The sequence below is a fragment of the Cherax quadricarinatus genome, chromosome 91, assembly GCF_038502225.1.
Source record: "Cherax quadricarinatus isolate ZL_2023a chromosome 91, ASM3850222v1, whole genome shotgun sequence".
Lineage (NCBI taxonomy): Eukaryota > Metazoa > Arthropoda > Malacostraca > Decapoda > Parastacidae > Cherax > Cherax quadricarinatus.
The window spans coordinates 9918920-9937638 of NC_091382.1; positions in this window are offsets into that span (position 1 = coordinate 9918920).

The window sequence follows — 18719 nt, forward strand, 5'->3', positions numbered from 1 at the left end:
GTCTCTGTATTGTGTAATGTGTGTGTTGGTGTCTCTGTATTGTGTAATGTGTGTGTTGGTGTCTCTGTATTGTGCAGTCTGTGTGTTGGTGTCTCTGTATTGTGTAATGTGTGTGTTGGTGTCTCTGTATTGTGTAATGTGTGTGTTGGTGTCTCTGTATTGTGCAGTCTGTGTGTTGGTGTCTCTGTATTGTGTAATGTGTGTGTTGGTGTCTCTGTATTGTGTAATGTGTGTGTTGGTGTCTCTGTATTGTGTAATGTGTGTGTTGGTGTCTCTGTATTGTGCAGTCTGTGTGTTGGTGTCTCTGTATTGTGTAATGTGTGTGTTGGTGTCTCTGTATTGTGTAATGTGTGTGTTGGTGTCTCTGTATTGTGTAATGTGTGTGTTGGTGTCTCTGTATTGTGCAGTATGTGTGTTGGTGTCTCTGTATTGTGTAATGTGTGTGTTGGTGTCTCTGTATTGTGCAGTCTGTGTGTTGGTGTCTCTGTATTGTGCAGTCTGTGTGTTGGTGTCTCTGTATTGTGTAATGTGTGTGTTGGTGTCTCTGTATTCTGTAATGTGTGTGTTGGTGTCTCTGTATTGTGCAGTCTGTGTGTTGGTGTCTCTGTATTGTGTAATGTGTGTGTTGGTGTCTCTGTATTGTGTAATGTGTGTGTTGGTGTCTCTGTATTGTGTAATGTGTGTGTTGGTGTCTCTGTATTGTGTAATGTGTGTGTTGGTGTCTCTGTATTGTGTAATGTGTGTGTTGGTGTCTCTGTATTGTGCAGTCTGTGTGTTGGTGTCTCTGTATTGTGTAATGTGTGTGTTGGTGTCTCTGTATTGTGTAATGTGTGTGTTGGTGTCTCTGTATTGTGCAGTCTGTGTGTTGGTGTCTCTGTATTGTGTAATGTGTGTGTTGGTGTCTCTGTATTGTGTAATGTGTGTGTTGGTGTCTCTGTATTGTGTAATGTGTGTGTTGGTGTCTCTGTATTGTGCAGTCTGTGTGTTGGTGTCTCTGTATTGTGTAATGTGTGTGTTGGTGTCTCTGTATTGTGTAATGTGTGTGTTGGTGTCTCTGTATTGTGCAGTCTGTGTGTTGGTGTCTCTGTATTGTGTAATGTGTGTGTTGGTGTCTCTGTATTGTGTAATGTGTGTGTTGGTGTCTCTGTATTGTGTAATGTGTGTGTTGGTGTCTCTGTATTGTGTAATGTGTGTGTTGGTGTCTCTGTACTGTGTGTGTTTTGTGTATCAGTATTGTGTAATTGTCTCTGTATTGTATAATGTGTATGTTATTGTCTCAGTATTGTGTAATGTGTGTGTTGTGTTGTCTCAGTATTGTGTAATGTGTGTTTTGTGTCTCAGTATTGTGTAATGTGTGCGCTGTGTCTCAGTATTGTGTAATGTGTGTGTTGAATTGTGTCTCAGTATTGTGCAATGTGTGCGTTGTGTCTCAGTATTGTGTAATGTGTTGTGTCTCAGTATTGTGAAATGTGTTGTGTTGTGTCTCAGTATTGTGTAGTGTGTGTGTTGTCTCAGTATTGTGTAATGTGTGTTGTGTTGTGTCTCAGTATTGTGTAATGTGTTGTGTTGTGTCTCAGTATTGTGTAGTGTGTGTGTTGTCTCAGTATTGTGTAGTGTGTGTGTTGTCTCAGTATTGTGTAGTTTGTATGTTGTCTCAGTATTGTGTAGTGTGTGTGTTGTCTCAGTATTGTGTAGCGTGTGTGTTGTCTCAGTATTGTGTTGCGTGTGTGTTGTCTCAGTATTGTGTAGTGTGTGTGTTGTCTCAGTATTGTGTTGCGTGTGTGTTGTCTCAGTATTGTGTAGCGTGTGTGTTGTCTCAGTATTGTGTTGCGTGTGTGTTGTCTCAGTATTTATTGTGTAGCGTGTGTGTTGTCTCAGTATTGTGTTGCGTGTGTGTTGTCTCAGTATTGTGTAGCGTGTGTGTTGTCTCAGTATTGTGTAGTGTGTGTTGTCTCAGTATTGTGTTGCGTGTGTGTTGTCTCAGTATTGTGTAGCGTGTGTGTTGTCTCAGTATTGTGTAGCGTGTGTGTTGTCTCAGTATTGTGTAGCGTGTGTGTTGTCTCAGTATTGTGTTGCGTGTGTGTTGTCTCAGTATTGTGTAGCGTGTGTGTTGTCTCATTATTGTGTAGCGTGTGTGTTGTCTCAGTATTGTGTAGCGTGTGTGTTGTCTCAGTATTGTGTAGCGTGTGTGTTGTCTCAGTATTGTGTTGCGTGTGTGTTGTCTCAGTATTGTGTAGCGTGTGTGTTGTCTCAGTATTGTGTAGCGTGTGTGTTGTCTCAGTATTGTGTTGCGTGTGTGTTGTCTCAGTATTGTGTAGCGTGTGTGTTGTCTCAGTATTGTGTAGCGTGTGTGTTGTCTCAGTATTGTGTAGCGTGTGTGTTGTCTCAGTATTGTGTAGCGTGTGTGTTGTCTCAGTATTGTGTAGCGTGTGTGTTGTCTCAGTATTGTGTAGCGTGTGTGTTGTCTCAGTATTGTGTAGCGTGTGTGTTGTCTCAGTATTGTGTAGCGTGTGTGTTGTCTCAGTATTGTGTAGCGTGTGTGTTGTCTCAGTATTGTGTAGCGTGTGTGTTGTCTCAGTATTGTGTAGCGTGTGTGTTGTCTCAGTATTGTGTAGTGTGTGTGTTGTCTCAGTATTGTGTAGCGTGTGTGTTGTCTCAGTATTGTGTAGCGTGTGTGTTGTCTCAGTATTGTGTAGCGTGTGTGTTGTCTCAGTATTGTGTAGCGTGTGTGTTGTCTCAGTATTGTGTAGCGTGTGTGTTGTCTCAGTATTGTGTAGCGTGTGTGTTGTCTCAGTATTGTGTAGTGTGTGTGTTGTCTCAGTATTGTGTAGCGTGTGTGTTGTCTCAGTATTGTGTAGCGTGTGTGTTGTCTCAGTATTGTGTAGCGTGTGTGTTGTCTCAGTATTGTGTAGCGTGTGTGTTGTCTCAGTATTGTGTAGCGTGTGTGTTGTCTCAGTATTGTGTAGCGTGTGTGTTGTCTCAGTATTGTGTTGCGTGTGTGTTGTCTCAGTATTGTGTAGTGTGTGTGTTGTCTCAGTATTGTGTAGCGTGTGTGTTGTCTCAGTATTGTGTAGCGTGTGTGTTGTCTCAGTATTGTGTATTATTATTATTATAATCAAAAAGAAGCGCTAAGCCACAAGGACTATACAGCTCAGTATTGTGTAGCGTGTGTGTTGTCTCAGTATTGTGTAGCGTGTGTGTTGTCTCAGTATTGTGTAGCGTGTGTGTTGTCTCAGTATTGTGTAGCGTGTGTGTTGTCTCAGTATTGTGTAGCGTGTGTGTTGTCTCAGTATTGTGTAGCGTGTGTGTTGTCTCAGTATTGTGTAGCGTGTGTGTTGTCTCAGTATTGTGTAGTGTGTGTGTTGTCTCAGTATTGTGTAGCGTGTGTGTTGTCTCAGTATTGTGTTGCGTGTGTGTTGTCTCAGTATTGTGTAGCGTGTGTGTTGTCTCAGTATTGTGAAGCGTGTGTGTTGTCTCAGTATTATGTAGCGTGTGTGTTGTCTCAGTATTGTGTAGTGTGTGTGTTGTCTCAGTATTGTGTAGCGTGTGTGTTGTCTCAGTATTGTGTTGCGTGTGTGTTGTCTCAGTATTGTGTAGCGTGTGTGTTGTCTCAGTATTGTGTAGCGTGTGTGTTGTCTCAGTATTGTGTAGCGTGTGTGTTGTCTCAGTATTGTGTAGCGTGTGTGTTGTCTCAGTATTGTGTAGTGTGTGTGTTGTCTCAGTATTGTGTAGCGTGTGTGTTGTCTCAGTATTGTGTAGCGTGTGTGTTCTCAGTATTGTGTAGCGTGTGTGTTGTCTCAGTATTGTGTAGCGTGTGTGTTGTCTCAGTATTGTGTAGCGTGTGTGTTGTCTCAGTATTGTGTAGCGTGTGTGTTGTCTCAGTATTGTGTAGCGTGTGTGTTGTCTCAGTATTGTGTAGCGTGTGTGTTGTCTCAGTATTGTGTAGCGTGTGTGTTGTCTCAGTAGCAGGAGTTACGTGTGTGTTGTCTCAGTAGCAGGAGTTACGTGTGTGTTGTCTCAGTATTGTGTAGCGTGTGTGTTGTCTCAGTATTGTGTAGCGTGTGTGTTGTCTCAGTATTGTGTAGCGTGTGTGTTGTCTCAGTATTGTGTAGCGTGTGTGTTGTCTCAGTATTGTGTAGCGTGTGTGTTGTCTCAGTATTGTGTAGCGTGTGTGTTGTCTCAGTATTGTGTAGCGTGTGTGTTGTCTCAGTATTGTGTAGCGTGTGTGTTGTCTCAGTATTGTGTAGCGTGTGTGTTGTCTCAGTATTGTGTAGTGTGTGTGTTGTCTCAGTATTGTGTAGCGTGTGTGTTGTCTCAGTATTGTGTAGCGTGTGTGTTGTCTCAGTATTGTGTAGCGTGTGTGTTGTCTCAGTATTGTGTAGCGTGTGTGTTGTCTCAGTAGCAGGAGTTACGTGTGTGTTGTCTCAGTAGCAGGAGTTACGTGTGTGTTGTCTCAGTAGCAGGAGTTACGTGTGTGTTGTCTCAGTAGCAGGAGTTACGTGTGTGTTGTCTCAGTAGCAGGAGTTACGTGTGTGTTGTCTCAGTAGCAGGAGTTACGTGTGTGTTGTCTCAGTAGCAGGAGTTACGTGTGTGTTGTCTCAGTAGCAGGAGTTACGTGTGTGTTGTCTCAGTAGCAGGAGTTACGTGTGTGTTGTCTCAGTAGCAGGAGTCGCTTATACCCACAAACACATTTAAGACCTGAGGGTAAACAAAATTTTTGTTATCTTACGACACTCGGGAACATAGTTACATAAACTTTACGTTATTGTAGTATGCCATAACGTGAACCTGGATTGTTCCTCTTTGCTATACATGTCAACGTTCCAGGAGAGGCAGAGTTGAGGCAGCACAATTCAACAGCAAGACGGTGAGTAGCGTGCAGATTATATTTCTTTCTTATTATCTTCTGCTGTGACTTAGCAACATTAGGATCGAATATGGCGTTTACTTAGTACCCGAAATGTTCGTAGAGAGAAGCTTAGCTGAGACCTGAAGCAGCGGTATGGACAGCGATCACAAGGTGTGATAAGACCACTGGCCCGCTATTCAGAGTTTTAAAATGCTCGATAAAACACATTGGAAGGCACGCCATGAACGGCAGAATTGCCCTCACAATGTTGACTGTTAGTGGGAATGGTTGTCCCACTGTTGTGTAAGTCTGGGCTGCCAGTGCGACCCAGTGTGACCCTAGAGTGACCTCTCCTGGCTGGTGACGACACCTGCTGCCAGTGTGACCCAGTATGACCTCTCTCTCCTGGCGGGTGACGATACCTGCTGCCACAATGTAATTACAGCCTTTTAGACGCAAGCTGTGACATTTTCAGTTTGTTGGAATCTGCGTTTGCAGTTTAGGTGTTAGTGGAGTATAGGGAGCAGTTAGCCTAAATGTTCTGCCACTTGCAACTCCAGCTAGTTATCTAAAACATTTAATGTTAGTCGATACTGTTATTTTATCAATTTTTACTGAAACAACTGTATTCACATTAATTATGATCTCCCCATGTACCTGGGGTATACCTGAAGAGTATTTCGGGGATCAACACACCCGAGGCCTCCTTAAATGAATGTAATCGTGGGAATAATTGTCGTATATTCCCTTAGTGTCAAACACCATCAATATTTATTTATAGGCATTTAACATCACAATAAAAATATCGACAAATCTCTCTTTCAGTACATAACATCTAAGAATTTATCATATCCGGTGTGAGGACTCGAATCCATGCTATTCACTCCCCGCCTAAACAGAGTTCCTGCTCTGCTACGATGCACTGAACAATGAATTCTAAAGAAAGTGGTGGTCCCAAGAGGACCACCAATTAAGACGATAGTAGCTAGTCCCTTATGCATCCTATATCCATCCTGTGGAGGATAGTGGCTAGTTCTTATGCATCCTATATCCACTCTAAGGGCGGTAGTAGCTAGTCTGTGCACCCTATATCCATCCTATTGACGGTAGTGGCTAGTCTGTGCACACCAAATGCATCCTGTGAACGGTAGTGGCTAGTTTGTGCACACCAAATGCATCCTGTGGACGGTAGTGGCTAGTCTGTGCACTCCATATCCATCCTCTGGACGGAAGTGGCTAGCCTGTGCACCCTATATCCATCCTATTGTCGGTAGTGGCTTGTCTGTGCACACCAAATGCATCCCATGAACGGTAGTGGCTAGACTGTGCACACCAAATGCATCCTGTGAATGGTAGTGGCTAGTCTGTGCACACCAAATGCATCCCGTGAACGGTAGTGGCTAGTGTGTGCACACCAAATGCATTCTGTGGACGGTAGTGGCTAGTCTGTGCACACCAAATGCATCCTGTGAACGGTAGTGGTTAGTCTGTGCACACCAAATGCATCCTGTGGACGGTAGTGGCTAGTCTGTGCACTTCATATCCATCCTCTGGACGGTAGTGGCTAGTCTGTGCGCCCTATATCCATTCTATGGACGGTAGCGGCTAGTCTGTGCACACAAAATGCATCCTGTAGACGGTAGTGGCTAGTCTGTGCACACCAAATGCATCCTGTTAACGGTAGTGGCTAGATTGTGCACACCAAATGCATCCTGTGGACGGTAGTGGCTATATTGTGCACACCAAATGCATCCTGTGGACGGTAGTGGCTAGTCTGTGCACACCAAATGCATCCTGTGGACGGTAGTGGCTAGTCTGTGCACACCAAATGCATCCTGTGGACGGTAGTGGCTAGTCTGTGCACACCAAATGCATCCTGTGGACGGTAGTGGCTAGATTGTGCACACCAAATGCATCCTGTGGACGGTAGTGGCTAGATTGTGCACACCAAATGCATCCTGTGGACGGTAGTGGCTAGATTGTGCACACAAAATGCATCCTGTGGACGGTAGTGGCTAGTCTGTGCACACAAAATGCATCCTGTGGACGGTAAGCAGAAACTTGAACTAATAAGTTAAGTTGTGACTGGCGTCTCAGTGGTTAGATTAGCCAACAGTTACTACCGTTTGATCCCCAAAGCTGGTGACACCAGCAGCCTCTGAGTGGTATCTGTTGGTTATTTCATCTTCACTGTTTACATGACATCCCACGATATTTACAATGCTTATAGTTCGAAAAGAGCAACGAAATGTTGACAAATATTTCGCCTGTCTTTTCAAACTCCACGCAACAGGTGGGGTTTGAACTCATGGCAAATGAGTTTTAAAACTAACTCATAGGCCAATAGCATGTGGATTTCATCCTATACTTTTCTCTTTCTACTGCTATCTGGACAGTCAGTTCCACAGCTCTTCAGTCCGTTCAGCTATGCCATCTAATAATAATAATTATATTAATTTCTACAAATACATGATACTGCATATACCGACCATAGCTGACATCAGTGACATACTATACAGAAAGCCCCTTGTTATGCAGAGCAATTAGAGCAAATTAGGTTAATTTTGTCGCTAGGATGCGACCCAAATCAGTCGACTAACACTCAGGTACCTACTTGCTGCTAAGTGAACAGTGACAGCATTACCACCCATACCTGGGATCGAGCCACGGACACAATATGCGAGGTGAGTGCGCTACCAACTGAACCATGATGCCACATAACATTGAGTTGAACAGGAGGAAACAGCCAATATGAAAATAATCCTCCGTTCCAGCCATTATTACCAACATTTAAAACTATCAATTTTCAACAGTTTCCTTAATTATAGGCAATTAACTCAATTGTTTAATAGTCCAATTATATCCCCTCCCGTATCAACCCTCTCCACTTATTCTCTTTAACACACTACTAAGTGATCACTCATAATTATTGTCATGCAAAACATAATATCATAATAATAATAATAATAATCTTTATTTCTTCAAATACAGATAAAACTTATACAGACCATAGCTGACATTAATAACTTACTACATAGAAAGTCCCTGGTTATGCAGAACATGTAGAACTAATTAGGTCACAATTTTGTCCCCAGGATGCGAGCCACACCATTCGACTAACACCTAGATACCTACTTACTGCTAGGTGAACAGGGACAGCAGGTGTCGTAAGGAAACACGCTCTACTGCTACCAGCCGTACCGGGGACCGAACCATGGACCTCAGTTTGTGACTCGAGTGCGCTACCAACCCAGCCAAGGGACAACCGAATTATATTTATTAATATTTTAATAATTTATTATTGTTATATATTATATACGTAGTATGCGCTAAACCATCAGGGGTAGACGACACAAAGGAGATGTGTGGTAATCTGATTTGATCGAAGGCAGAGGATGTCTCCCGTTCCTTAGATTTAGAGCCCTTCCCTCTCATCAAGTGGTATGCAGGAGAAGGGGATACCTGCCTCTTGTTCCCGGTATTTTAGTCGCCTCTTGTGACACGCATGACTTATGGAGGAAAAACTTTGTTCCACTTCCCTATATCATATATAGATATATATATGTCTCGTGCCGAATATATATATATATATATATATATATATATATATATATATATATATATATATATATATATATATATATATATATAATGTCGTGCCGAATAGGTAAAACTTGCGATTATGGCTTAAATAGAAATGCTCTTCTTGACAAATGAGTGTACCTGTATTATACCTGGAGTATACCTTGGTATACCTGGGGTATACCTTACATGCCTGGAGTATACCCGGAGTGTATACCTGGAGGGTATTCCTGGATTGGGGTCAACGCCCCTGCGACCTGGTCCATGACCAGGCCTCTCGGTGAATCAGGGCCTGATCAACCAGGCTGTTGCTATCAGCCGCACGCAAACTGAATTACGAACCACAACCCGGCTGGTCAGGTACTGACTTAAGATGTCTGTCCAGCTGTCAGCATATTCATCACAACTTTTTCCAAGATAAGGGAAGAGTAGTGTTATCAACAGCAGTAGTTACAGACCTGGGAGAGGGTGGCTCCAACTCCCTCCTAAGTAGGAATATTACTTGTTTGGACTACCGTTCCAAATTTCGTAAAACACTATGAAAAATGTGGTAAAAGCCATAGGAGTAAAAACGTCTTAGTGAAGGTCAATCTCTGACATATTATCACGGGCACTCAGTGTGTGAGGCGAGTGCGTTGTCAACTGAGCTACGGGAAAACGTACCGACTTGTGGGACCCCGGAGCTGGTAGATATGTTTGTGACTTGATAAAACTGTGTGGGCGAAACGTAGTCAATAAAGGATAGCATTATACTGCACTTGTGTTTATTCCAGAAAAATGTTAGGCTTTCATATATACATGAAACGTACATTCAAACTCTCCATTATTTTTATGACAAAACATTAAAAATTTTTTTTGAAAAATAATATGATATTAATAAGGTAATTCTGAACTCGCTAATTTTACGCAGTACCTGAGCACCACCTGGGGAATGAGAGGTAATTACATTTGATCCAAGGGAGGTGTCCCGTAGCTCGGATGGTAGCGCACTCAACTCTGATTCGATCCCCGGTACGGGTGGAAACATTAAGGCGAGTTTCCTTAAGACACCTGCTGCCCCTTTTGACCTAGTAGTAAATATGTACCTGTGTGTTAGTCGACTTGTGTGGGTCGCATCCTGGAGACAAAGTTAACCCAAGTTGCCAGAAATGATCTGCATAACCAGGGACTATTTACATGTCACTGATGTCACTGATATCATGTACTTGTAAATATTACAAGGGAAGGGCAGCTCCTATTCCTCACATCAAGAGTCATTCAGGATCCATGCAACATCCCAAGGCTCCGTGTGTTGACATTTCTACTCTCAGGACAGAATAAGAACATAAGAAAGAAGGAACAATGCAACAGGCCTACTGACCCAAGCGGAGCAGGTCCATGTCCCCCCCCTTTCCGGATTATCCCAATGACCCATCCAGCCTGGTCATCTCCACTCAAGGATGGAGCACTGCACCAGACCCAGCAGCACAAGCTAGTCAGGTCAACTCACACCCACCCACACTCACTCGTGTATTTATCTAACCTATTATTAAAACTACACAACGTTTTAGCCTCAATAACTGTACTCAGGAGTTTGTTCCACTCATCCACAACTCTATTACCAAACCAGTGCTTTCCTACATCCTTCCTGAATCTGAATTTTTCCAACTTGAAACCACTGCTGCGAGTCCTGTCATGGCTGGAAATTTTCAGCACGCTATTCACATCCCCTTTATTTATTCCTGTTTTCCATTTATACACCTCGATCATATCCCCCCTTAATTCTACGCCTTTCGAGAGAGTGCAGATTCAGGGCCCTCAGTCTATCCTCATAGGGAAGATTTCTGATACATGGGATCATCTTTGTCATCCTCCTTTGTACGTTTTCCAGAGCATTTATATCCATTCTGTAATACAGTGACCAGAACTGAGCAGCATAGTCTAAATGAGGCCTAACCAAGGATACATAGAGTTGAAGAACAACCTGAGGACTTCTATTATTTATACTTCTAGATATGAAGCCAAAAATTCTGTTAGCTTTATTGCGAACACTAATGCACTGTTGTCTTGGTTTTAGATTACTGCTAACCAGAACTCCTAAATCCTTTTCGCAATCAGTAGTATTAAGATCTACATTATTTAGTTTATATGTGGCATGGTTATTTAACTGTCCAAAATTTAGAACTTTGCATTTGTCAAATTATCAATATTAAAATGCATCTGCCACTTCTCCGACCACTGCATCAGTCTATTCAAATCATCCTGGAGTGTTCTAGTGTCCTCATTAGAATGAATTGGACGCCCTATTTTGGTGTCATCAACAAATTTGCTTATGTCGCTATTTCTCCCTCATCTATATCGTTTATGTAAATTGTGAACAACAGCGGGCCCAACACTGACCCCTGAGGAACACCGCTTGTGACGTACCCCCATTCTGATTTCTCCTCATTTATGCAAACTCTCTGCTGTCTATTTGTCAGCCATGCCTCTACCCAGGAAAAAATTTCTCCTATTCCGTGTGCCCTAAGTTTCCTCAATAGCCTCTGGTGTGGAACTCTATCGAAAGCCTTACTGAAGTCCACACAATATCATATTCATTACCATGATCTACCTCCTCAAACACCTTAGTGAAAAAAGTTAGTAAATTTGTAAGACAGGAACGCCCCTTTGTAAACCCGTGTTGGGATTCATTAATCAATCTGTGCCTGTCAAGATGGCTACGAATTGCTTCGGCAATTATTGATTCCATAAATTTTCTCACTATGAAGGTAAGGCTTGTTGCTTGTTGAGCTAGTACATAAACAGGGAGTAGAAATTAGCTCAGAGGAGTCCACACCACCGTATGTCCTTCGATGGTGGGTACATCATCTAGCTTGGCTGGATGCACCATTGTTAAGGATTGTGTGGTCTAGTGGTCTAAAGCGTCATGCGTTTTCTCTCACCATGTGGCGGGCCAAAACAGCATGGATTCGACTCCTTGGTTAGTGCAGTGTTGTTATTGATCAATACCAGTTGTTCCGTGGGTACAATAATATATATATATATATATATATATATATATATATATATATATATATATATATATATATAAAATAAATATATATATGAGTATATGGAGAAAAAGAGAGAGGTTAAGAGAGTGGTGAAGCAATGTAAAAAGAGAGCAAATGAGAGAGTGGGTGAGCTGTTATCAACAAATTTTGTTGAAAATAAGAAAAAGTTTTGGAGTGAAATTAACAAGTTAAGGAAGCCTAGAGAACAAATGGATTTGTCAGTTAAAAATAGGAGAGGAGAGTTATTAAATGGAGAGTTAGAGGTATTGGGAAGATGGAGGGAATATTTCGAGGAATTGTTAAATGTTGATGAAGATAGGGAAGCTGTGATTTCGTGTATAGGGCAAGGAGGAATAACATCTTGTAGGAGTGAGGAAGAGCCAGTTGTGAGTGTGGGGGAAGTTCGTGAGGCAGTAGGTAAAATGAAAGGGGGTAAGGCAGCCGGGATTGATGGGATAAAGATAGAAATGTTAAAAGCAGGTGGGGATATAGTTTTGGAGTGGTTGGTGCAATTATTTAATAAATGTATGGAAGAGGGTAAGGTACCTAGGGATTGGCAGAGAGCATGCATAGTTCCTTTGTATAAAGGCAAAGGGGATATAAGAGAGTGCAAAAATTATAGGGGGATAAGTCTGTTGAGTGTACCTGGTAAAGTGTATGGTAGAGTTATAATTGAAAGAATTAAGAGTAAGACGGAGAATAGGATAGCAGATGAACAAGGAGGCTTTAGGAAAGGTAGGGGGTGTGTGGACCAGGTGTTTACAGTGAAACATATAAGTGAACAGTATTTAGATAAGGCTAAAGAGGTCTTTGTGGCATTTATGGATTTGGAAAAGGCGTATGACAGGGTGGATAGGGGGGCAATGTGGCAGATGTTGCAAGTGTATGGTGTAGGAGGTAGGTTACTGAAAGCAGTGAAGAGTTTTTACGAGGATAGTGAGGCTCAAGTTAGAGTATGTAGAAAAGAGGGAAATTTTTTCCCAGTAAAAGTAGGCCTTAGACAAGGATGTGTGATGTCACCGTGGTTGTTTAATATATTTATAGATGGGGTTGTAAGAGAAGTAAATGCGAGGGTCTTGGCAAGAGGCGTGGAGTTAAAAGATAAAGAATCACACACAGGGTGGGAGTTGTCACAGCTGCTCTTTGCTGATGACACTGTGCTCTTGGGAGATTCTGAAGAGAAGCTGCAGAGATTGGTGGATGAATTTGGTAGGGTGTGCAAAAGAAGAAAATTAAAGGTGAATACAGGAAAGAGTAAGGTTATGAGGATAACAAAAAGATTAGGTGATGAAAGATTGAATATCAGATTGGAGGGAGAGAGTATGGAGGAGGTGAACGTATTCAGATATTTGGGAGTGGACGTGTCAGCGGATGGGTCTATGAAAGATGAGGTGAATCATAGAATTGATGAGGGAAAAAGAGTGAGTGGTGCACTTAGGAGTCTGTGGAGACAGAGAACTTTGTCCTTGGAGGCAAAGAGGGGAATGTATGAGAGTATAGTTTTACCAACGCTCTTATATGGGTGTGAAGCATGGGTAATGAATGTTGCAGCGAGGAGAAGGCTGGAGGCAGTGGAGATGTCATGTCTGAGGGCAATGTGTGGTGTGAATATAATGCAGAGAATTCGTAGTTTGGAAATTAGGAGGAGGTGCGGGATTACCAAAACTGTTGTCCAGAGGGCTGAGGAAGGGTTGTTGAGGTGGTTCGGACATGTAGAGAGAATGGAGCGAAACAGAATAACTTCAAGAGTGTATCAGTCTGTAGTGGAAGGAAGGCGGGGTAGGGGTCGGCCTAGGAAGGGTTGGAGGGAGGGGGTAAAGGAGGTTTTGTGTGCGAGGGGCTTGGACTTCCAGCAGGCATGCGTGAGCGTGTTTGATAGGAGTGAATGGAGACAAATGGTTTTTAATACTTGACGTGCTGTTGGAGTGTGAGCAGAGTAACATTTATGAAGGGATTTAGGGAAGCTGGCAGGCCGGACTTGAGTCCTGGAGATGGGAAGTACAGTGCCTGCACTCTGAAGGAGGGGTGTTAATGTTGCAGTTTAAAAACTGTAGTGTAAAGCACCCTTCTGGCAAGACAGTGATGGAGTGAATGATGGTGAAAGTTTTTCTTTTTCGGGCCACCCTGCCTTGGTGGGAATCGGCCAGTGTGATAATATAATAATAATATATATATATATATATATATATATATATATATATATATATATATATATATATATATATATATATGAACTCAAGATTTTTCGTAAAATTGGAGTACAAGTGTCCACTTTCAGAGTGCTAGAATGTCATAGTTGTTGCATGTGTTGTGTAAATACATGACGGTGCTAATTACCATTTCAGACTTGAAGATATATGAACTAGGCGAAATATGGGGTGGCAATTGGACAGTAAATATGTTTTGGTCGTTGAGTGATCCTAGAGAGACGAATTAGGTACTTGTGCAACATTTGAGTATCTATTGTGGAATCTTTTCGCTAGCCAGTCTCTTCCTCAGTCCAGTGCAGAGAAGAATGACTGAAGATCAGATGTTTACGGTAATAAGTCCCTCTCAGTCTGGAGTAGTTGTATTCAGTCCATCGATCTTTTCAAAATCTTTTAAAGATTGATGGAATGATCACATCGATTCCAGGTTGAGGGACTGAATACCTCAAACTCCTTGTTATCTTCAACTATTCTTCTCCGCACTGGACTGAGGAAAACATCTATGATCCTAGAGAGGCAAGCCCTGAGTTCCACAACCCCAGCCTTTGTTATATTTTCTTCAGTATGAACTATAAAAGTGAAAGACAAGGAAATCCATACGAGAGAAGATCCATGAATACCAAAACTATTGAAAACAGTATCAGAAAACTTCCTTGTGTACAGCACATTAATAGTGAAGCAAGGATTAGGGAAGGTTATGTACTGTTGAGAATAATTTTAATATTCAGGCAGATGTAGGCCTCCTGCAGAGCCGCCGAATTTCTAATATAACCAATAATCAAACATTATTCTGAGTAAAACTGGGATCCCCAAAGCTCGCAATATCGCATTGTTCACTTCAATATTTCCATATTACATTCTTTTCATATAAAAAGCCTTGCCTCTATGTCTAGTTTAAAGCCATAACAAGCTAACATTGACTGGGTAAGAAACAAGGCATCTCCAGGTAAAATGTGCCACTGCATCCTCCCTATGATTATACACCGTATGTGAAAAATCAAAATACACGGGAATTTAGAAAGTGACTCGTACTAAAAGCCAGAGTTAAGAGTTCGTTTTGGACATGCAAAGGGAAAATAAACTTGACTGAATAAAGAGACAATTTATGTATTTATACAGAAATGCACCGAAGCCACTTAGACTCGTTAAAATATAACATGAAAGAAAGTACACAAGACAGCTGTGCTTAATGTGCAGAGTTAAGAACAAGACAACATGGGAAAAAATGTATAAACAATGGAGGTAGAAACAAACCAAGACTAGTACAAAATGACAAGGAATAAAAACACTAAAATCAAAAGGAATACAAATTAAGAATAACATAGCAACTGTTGTAAAAACTAGCAATAATACTATAAAAACGATAAGATCTTTAAGTTTTAGAATCACGTGATATGGCAGAAATATGCGAGGGAAGGAATGAAAAATTAAATAGCATACACAAACCACCCAGGATTATTGATTAGTTTTTGGGAGAGGTCTTACCATGCAATCCAAAACCACACAGTTGTTGAAGAGGTAAGAAGGAAACTGAAGGAACGGGACGCAACACACCAATGATAACACGCAAAATGTCGACACAACACTAAAGAACACGCAGACTACAGACTACTAACCAGGAACTACAACAAATCATTGCAGACAGAAAAGTTGCCAGAAACTTGGAACATTGTAAAAAGATTAACAAATGCTACAGCGAATCTACAATCGGTCATTTCGCTGGCTATAATTTTTCACCATCCTTGCTACTGTATTAATGTTGGGAGAGTGACAGACAATATGTTAGGTTAAAGGACACAAGTGCAACTAATGTGACATTTTATTGTGACAACGTTTCGCTCGATAAAGCTCCTGGAGAGCGAAACGTTGCCACAATAAAATGCCACATTAGTTGCACTTGTGTTCTTTTACCTAACAACCTTGCTATTAAATACTATAGTTATGGACATACGCCACTGTGCAGGTTAGGTTAGATAAGGTTTGTTAGGAAACAGGACAAGTGTTCCCTGACGGGGGTCTTAGTCATAAGATGACCCACAGCTGGAGCTTTTGGTCATCTGATCGAGGACTTCAACTGGCTTACCAGTCCACCCCTTGAAAAATTAATGGTTATTATAGCTATCACTGAGCAACTGAGTGAGGAGCCTTGCCTGGAGTCGTTTAGGAGCTGCTTACACCTTCCCACCTCTTGCCCATCTTGCCCGGCCTTATGGTGTCCGGAAAGGAAGTCACAGGGAAAAAAAAAATCTGTAAATAAGCCTCATTTCTGGCTAGGAAAAAAGTCACATTTTATTTGGGTTAAGTGAGGCTGTGACTTCTTTCCTGTGACTATTTTTCGTATGACTATTTATCCTGTGATTACTTTTCCTGTGACTACTTTTCCTGTTACCACTTTTACTGCATTCATCCTTACAATGCTGGGTCTAGCCCCGACACTTTCCCTATTTTTGTAGCCTGTTCCTCTGCCTATTCTTTATCTATCCTCACTTCCCCCTCACCCCTAGTGGGTCCTTACCTGTGAGTTCTTTTAGTTCTGGCAATTAAGATCTCGATGTTCCAAAAAAAAAAAACAGACATATGGCACTAAATTGTAGACCCGTATTGCTGACATTAATACCTTGCAAAACAATGGAAAATCATAACTTTAATAAATCACACTGGAAACGCAAACTTTTGTAAAAAATAACATATCCCATGTAAAAGTATTTTATATCATTAGTTCAATGGAATTTTGTTATGTAGTTAATTACATAACATCACCTTACTGCATTAGTGGGACATAATAATCACAGAATTGCAATAGAAATAATCCTGTGTATTGAAAAATAATCAGAATTGGTCGCCAGAGGCATGATTTTATAGTATAACATAATATTTTAAACACTTGTGCAACATTGAAACGTTTAGCCAACAGTGGCTTCCTCAGTCCAGTACAGAGAAGAATGGATGAAGATCAGGAGTTTGAGGTGATCAGTTCCTCAGCCTGGAGTCGATGTGATCAGTTGGCGAAACGTTTCCACAAAGATACCCATGTGTTGTACAAGTGTCTAATTCATCATCCTGTCGGTTCTCTGAGCCATTTATCTAAACGACATTTTAAGGATGCCGTTTTGAAACATGGTTCTGAAGCCATACAGTGCGTCAACTTGTACTATATAGTGTTAGTCACGGCATTATGCCGCCCCTCCCCCACACACGTACCAAAACAAAAACACATACTATGAAAGATTTTATATATATATATATATATATATATATATATATATATATATATATATATATATATATATATATATATATATATATATATATATATATATGCAAGGAATTCGCGAGAGCATGCGAAATATACACAAACACTGATCTCTGGCTGAAGGAGACTCGAACCTACGAACCTTAGGACAAGGTACGCAGTGCTTTACCAATCTACCCACACTGGACAATACCTTGGCGTGTAGCATGAGCTAATGTAGCTCATGCTACATGTTTATATATATATATATATATATATATATATATATATATATATATATATATATATATATATATATATATATATATATATATATAAAACTTACCGAGGTTTTAATATTTGGTGCTGCGTCATTAACTTAATCACGTCCCTCAGCCGTGTAGGAAGACTCCAGCCGGGGGAGGGAACTGATATGCCTGCCCAGTAAACTTCGTTTCACTACTGACCAGAGGTCCTCAATAGGGTTTAGGTCTGGGGAATTACCTGGCCAGTCATTAAAGAATCTCACTTCACAGTCCTTAAGCCACTGAACTACAGATTTGGTGGTATGACACCGTCCTACATAAAAACCGTAGTCCCTACACTTGTCAAACGCCTCAGGTAAATTGTCACACAATAACTCCAGGTAATTATACTAGTTCATATACTGGTTTTTGGGAAGCACAATGAGTTCACCAACACTCTGAGCACTGAAACCCCCCAAACCATGAGTGAGTCTGGGTGTTTGGTGGTCCCACAGGTGTAGCGTGGGTCTAGCGGGTCACTACCTCTGGGCTGGTATGTATGTCCCCCCAGGGTTACAGGTGACGTTGAAGGTTGCTTCATCACTCCAAAGTGCTTCAGACCACTGTTGAGGATTCCAGTGAAGATATTTCTTTGCATAATCCAGCCTATGTTTCTTCTGTGGCTTGGAGAGGATTGGTTTCTTAACCTGGCGGTGACTACCGTAGCCCAGCTCTGACACATGTCTGTTAACAGTTCTTAGAGACACCACTGAGATAAGATGTGGGTTCTTTTCTCTCAATTCTCTTGCAGTTATCTTAGGTTTACTCTCTAACTGCTTCTTTAACACAGTTAAGGTACGAACAGATGTCTTCTTCGAGGGGCCAGGCCGAGGTCTGGCAGACGGCAACTCGACACCGCCACCAGCCTTGAAACGCTGCACCTGGTTCCTCACTGAACGCTCACACACACCAACATTCTCCACTACTTTCGTCTGGTGCCCAGCTTTGTGGAGCACTATGATTTGAGTTTCAGGTGTTAAAGACTTCCTTTTACCCATAATCAAACATGTATAGCCCCAAAACCAAAGGGAACACCGGACAAAAGATGGGGCAGATGAGACACAAAAGTGCAACACTTCCTCTCACCACGACAGCCATGTCAGCACTGAGGAGTCATTGTGGAGTGTGGTGGCAAGCCGTGACGTCATGCTAACGGCTGTTACCCGGCATACTGCATTAACGAAAACAGACCCCCCTGTATAATAGGCCTTTGATTTTCGTCACGGCATTATGCCGGGGGGCTCACCCGGCATAATGCCGTGACTAGCACTGTATGTGAGAAGACTTCAGTCGCTGGTGTGCATGCAAATTGCGTATTAAAGACAATTGGACAAGTGTCATCCCTCTGAACAGCGAGTAATATGATCAAGGCACTCACAGTATGCAATTCTTCAAGTGATGAGAGTCCCTAAACCGAAACGTTTTCTAACAAATATGTCTCCTGTCTCTTTTTAATCCAAGTTGTCGGTATCAACTAGCAAGTTTTATACCAGTCAGAAAAATTAGCTAAGG